Consider the following 6,000-nt stretch of genomic DNA (forward strand, 5'->3'; position numbering starts at 1 on the left):
CCCATTTCCTTGTCAGAGTTACATATGTTATATACATTTGTCACCATTGAGTGGTACATAGGGGCCCTTACAAATGTTTGCTACAGTATGTGACCTTCAAATACCTATTTATGCCCCTGAATGCAGGGTTCCTATGTTATTTATTGATACATCAGTGACACAGGCCCTGATTCAGAGCCGCTCGTTAGCGGCAATACGCTCGTTCCGAGCGATGTTCGCACATCTGCGCATGCGTACGGTTTTCAGTACGCATGTGCGAACCAGTCAGTGTGGCTGAAAATTGTTTGTACGCAATATAGCGAGGGCCTGCTATTTTGAGTGACAGAATGAGGCGTATGTGGGTGGTAACAGGGGAAGGTGCTTGAAAACAGGGAGTGGAGATCAGAACGCAGGCGTGCTTAAAGGTCAAAGCGGGCGTTTTATGGGTGTGCATAATTAAAACAGCAGCGTCATCGATCACGTCAGTTGGGTGTCTTTTAGCCAGAACTGCTCGCAATATAGCGGTTGAAAAAACCAACCCCAAGAATAGCGAGCAGTTCATACGCTGTTCGATATACTCGATTAATCTAATAAATAGCGGACATGACGTATGGTGCGAGCGGCCAGGGGGCGTTTTTAACAAATAAACGAGCGTATGTTTTGCTCGCTCGTTCAGACTTAGAGGTGTGAACAGACTGCAGTGTGCGTACGGATCATTTGAATAGCCATCCCTTGTTTTTGAACGAACGACCGCAAAGAGCGAACGGCTCTGAATCAGGGCCACAGTCTCTATTCTGAAATATTCACTGTTTAACTTAATGCTGAGATTTATATATATGATAAAGGGCTCTATTTACTACAATCCGCATATTGAATGTGGATTGTAGTGTGATATTACCGAGTGAATTCGCATTGCGAATTCAGGCAATATCACAGGGATTTACTATAAATCCCTTGCAGGGACAGAGCTTGCGATAAAGCTCTGTCCCTGCGGATCCCATCCGCACTCTAGTCGCGGTATTTTCGGAAAAAATACCGTAACTAAGAGCCCGCGCATGTGCCGACCCACCATCCCTGCTACCCCCCACCGACGCTAAGCCCCGCCCCCCGGTGCTAAGCCCCGCCTCCCGCGATTGCGGACCCCCGTGACCCCCCCTCCCTTCTTTACACTTACCTGCATCCTCCTGGACCCCACGCCATTGAAAAAAATATATATATATTTACCTGCTTTAATACTTCCATTTACCTGTGCTGCCTCGGGCCTCTGCTCTAGTTCTTCATTAATGAAAACATTCTATAGCATCATATAGTTTATGTAAACCTTCCATCCTGTCTGCCAGTGTAGTGCCACTGTTTCCTAGATGTGCTATGTTCTTTTATTCTGCCCTGTGTTTGTGCTGCTGCGCTGTCGCTTAGTCTAGCCCATCAGCTCGCCGCAGCCTTTGGCCAATGTGTGATAATATCGTGAGCCTTGAGTTGGCCAGAAGTGACTGGAAATTACTGGGAACTAATGTTACTGAGGCTAAAAATACTGTAGGAACAAAAATAGGCTGAAATGACATGATTTTTGCTGTTTTTTATCAATTTAAAAAAAAATCCAGATCCAAAACAAAAACACAGGGATCAGCGCACATCTCTAAGTATAATACCCCAATATGCAATGCCCAGTGTCTACAATAGTTATGTATGTGTTACCAACCACACAGTACCACTGCTCTTGTTCAGTACTAAATGTTATTCCCAGCATCTTTACTAATTCTGTATTATATATGCCTGCACAGTACCACTTCCCCAGTCCTGTATGCTGCATGTTATTCCAAACATTAATACTAATGATGCAATAGAAATGACTGCACAGTACAACTTACACTGTCCTGTATACTGTATGTTATTCCCAGCATCTATACTAATGCCGTGTAATATATGACTACACAGTACCACTTCCCTCTGTCCTGTATGCTGAATATTATTCCCAGCCTGCACTCTTACTATGCACATTGCTGTGTGACTGGATCATGCTTCCCCTCTAAGCACTTCCATTCCCTGTAATCCTGCTGGGACAATATACAATCTGCACTTCCCCTCATGTATCGCCATCCTATTGTCCTATATATTGTCCTATAGATGGTCCTATAGATGGTCCTATAGATGGTCCTATAGATTGTCCTATATATTGTCCTATAGATGGTCCTATAGATGGTCCTATAGATGGTCCTATTGTCCTATAGATTGTCCTATAGATTGTCCTATAGATGGTCCTATAGATTGTCCTATAGATGGTCCTATAGATTGTCCTATAGATGGTCCTATAGATTGTCCTATAGATTGTCCTATAAATGGTCCTATAGATTGTCCTATAGATTGTCCTATAGATGGTCCTATAGATTGTCCTATAAATGGTCCTATAGATGGTCCTATAGATGGTCCTATAGATGGTCCTATAGATTGTCATATAGAATGTCCTGTAGATGGTCCTATAGATGGTCCTATAGATTGTCCTATAGATGGTCCTATAGATGGTCCTATAGATGGTCCTATAGATTGTCCTGTAGATTGTCCTATAGATTGTCCTATAGATGGTCCTATAGATTGTCCTATAGATTGTCCTATAGATGGTCCTATAGATTGTCCTATAAATGGTCCTATAGATTGTCCTATAGATTGTCCTATGGATTGTCAAATAAATGGTCCTATAGTTTGTCATATAGATGGTCCTATAGATGGTCCTATAGATGGTCCTATAGATGGTCCTATAGATTGTCCTATAGATGGTCCTATAGATTGTCCTATAGATGGTCCTATAGATTGTCTTATAGATTGTCCTATAGATGGTCCTATAGATTGTCCTATAGATTGTCCTATAAATGGTCCTCTAGATTGTCCTATAGATGGTCCTATAGATGGTCCTATAGATTTTCCTATAGATTGTCCTATAAATGGTCCTATAGATGGCCTTATAGATTGTCCTGTAGATTGTCCTATAGATTGTCCTATAGATGGTCCTATAGATTGTCCTATAGATTGTCCTATAAATGGTCCTATAGATTGTCCTATAGATTGTCCTATAGATGGTCCTATAGATTGTCCTATAGATTTTCCTATAGATTGTCCTATAAATGGTCCTATAGATTGTCCTATAGATGGTCCTATAGATGGTCCTATAGATGGTCCTATAGATTGTCCTATAGATGGTCCTATAGATGGTCCTATAGATTGTCCTATAGATAGCCAGCAGCAGCTATAACCTCATTGTCTGTCTGCAAATACCCAATCTTGTTTTATTACAGTGTGTGTGATGAGACGGGAGAGTCGGGACCTAGCAGTAGGGATTTAGCCGGCTGAACACCCTTCTCATCCATACCGGGTCTGACATTGCTTGTACTGTAATGTGTTCAGCAGTTGTGTATGTGATTTATATATAAATGGTATCAGACGGGGTCACTCAGGGCGCCTGCAGCTGAGAGGGTGAGAACCCCTTTGCCGCTGAGGGTCTTCTCAGTCCTGTGCTGAACCCATCTCTCAACGTTTGCGCTTGTTGGGTTCCAACATCATCAGTAAGAAGCACCCACAAATATTACACCTCAGGCGACTCTGTGTTCTCAGCAAACAGTGTTTCGTTAGACATGTTGCTCTTACTGGGCGGGATGTACCAAAGGGGGAAATGCGGTAAAACCCCTGAAAATGCTGTGTTTGAGGGTTTTACCGCATACCCTATATGTACTAAGCGATGCATTGCGGTGCTTTGTCCCAATGGGTAACACTATCTTCAGGTGGCGTTACCCAATAGAAGACCATGGACTTCTTTCCGGTACACTCCCCATGCGTGAGATCCAATCCCTGCGCACGTACTGAAGTACGCTAGAAGGACTTCTGGGTGTTAAACCTGGAAGCCCCTCTCTCCGGGGGGCATAGCAAAGGACAGCGCTTATAGGGAGAGCTGATATTCTAGGTACAGCCCACGGTAATCAGCGCGGTAGCGTTACGCACCCAATGAGAGGCCGGATGTACAGCCCTAAAACACATCAAATAAAATGTTTTTTTTTTATTTATTTTTTAAGTTTCAAGAAAGTTAACTAAGGGCACATGTGTATATACAGAGAAGGCCAGGGGCGGATTTGCCATTACTTTTATCGGGAAGAATCCCGGTGGGCCAATTGGTGTGTGGGGCCGCTTGTCAATTGTGGCCCCGCCCCCCCGAATTGCGTCATCCGGCTGTCACTCTGCTTTAGCATGACAGGCAGCTGGCTGAGTTCTGTTGCCCGCAGCCCGCCTCTTCTCGCGAGAAGGGGCTTCTTTTACTGTTGAGAAGGGAGCTGTCTCCTACTCTGCCAGCACCCGGAAAAGAGAGCAGCGGATCCGCGACCGGCGGCAGCAGGTGGGATAAGTAACGGGGCCACTTAGGAAGCCAGCCCAATTGTCTCCTCTCCACTCTGACCCCTCTCCAGGCTGTGAAGTTAAACTTTAACTTCACAGCCTAAGGAGGGGGCAGTGGAGAGTTGATAATCGGGGCTGGCTGCCTGAGGGACTCAGGCAGAACAGGGCTGGGGTAGCTGCCTGGGAGTCTCCTCCCCCCCTGTCCTGCCGTATGCTTCCATTGGATGCTGCCTGGCGGCTGTGGTGGTGGTGATTGTGCGGTGGTATTAGCTGGGCCGGACGCTACTGCTGCTGCAGAAGCTGTTCTCCGTAGTCGCGCCCTATGGCCAGTGATCTCCGTGGGGCTCCTCATCTTGCCGCACATCCGCAGCATGGCGCCCCGACCGCTGCACATCCAGGAACAAACGGCACTGTTCAGCGAAAGGTACAACCGGGGGGAGAGGGCTCAGCTGCTGCAGAACCTCTTCCGGGGGAAGGGGGGGTGACGGGGCTCAGCTGCTGCAGAACCTCGATGGGGGGACACAATCTTTTGGATTTCCCTGTGTCTGTCCCCTCAGTGTCTCTCTCCTGCCCCTGGGTCTCTCTCTCCTGCCCCTGGGTCTCCCCCTCCTGCCCCTCAGTCTCTCTCTCTCCTGGCCCTCAGTGTCACACTCTCCTGGCCTCAGTGTCACACTCTCCTGCCCCTCAGTGTCAAACTCTCCTGCCCCTCAGTGTCACACTCTCCTGCCCTCAGTGTCACACTCTCCTGCCCCTCAGTGTCACACTCTCCTGCCCCTCAGTGTCACACTCTCCTTCCCCTCAGTGTCACACTCTCCTGCCCTCAGTGTCACACTCCCCTGCCCCTCAGTGTCACACTCTCCTGCCCCTCAGTGTCACACTCTCCTGCCCCTCAGTGTCACACTCTCCTGCTCCTCAGTGTCACACTCTCCTGCCCCTCAGTGTCACACTCTGCTTCCCCTCAGTGTCACACTCTCCTGCCCCTCAGTGTCACACTCCCCTGCCCCTCAGTGTCACACTCTCCTGCCCTCAGTGTCACACTCTCCTGCCCCTCAGTGTCACACTCTCCTGCTCCTCAGTGTCACACTCTCCTGCCCCCCTCCTGCCCCTCAGTGTCACACTCTCCTGCTCCTCAGTGTCACACTCTCCTGCCCTCAGTGTCACACTCTCCTGCCCCTCAGTGTCACACTCCCCTGCCCCTCAGTGTCACACTCTCCTGCCCTCAGTGTCACACTCTCCTGCCCCTCAGTGTCACACTCCCCTGCCCCTCAGTGTCACACTCCCCTGCCCCTCAGTGTCACACTCTCCTGCTCCTCAGTGTCACACTCTCCTGCCCCTCAGTGTCACACTCTCCTGCCCCTCAGTGTCACACTCTCCTGCCACTCAGTGTCACACTCTCCTGCCCCTCAGTGTCACACTCTCCTGCCCCTCAGTGTCACACTCTCCTGCCCCACAGTGTCACACTCCCCTGCCCTCAGTGTCACACTCTCCTGCCCTCAGTGTCACACTCTCCTGCCCTCAGTGTCACACTCCCCTGCCCTCAGTGTCACACTCTCCTGCCCCTCAGTGTCACACTCTCCTGCCCCTCAGTGTCACACTCTCCTGCCCCTCAGTGTCACACTTCCCTGCCCTCAGTGTCACACTCTCCTG

Source organism: Taudactylus pleione, unplaced genomic scaffold (genome assembly GCF_031769625.1).
Source record: "Taudactylus pleione unplaced genomic scaffold, aTauple2 ptg002354l, whole genome shotgun sequence".
NCBI lineage: Eukaryota > Metazoa > Chordata > Amphibia > Anura > Myobatrachidae > Taudactylus > Taudactylus pleione.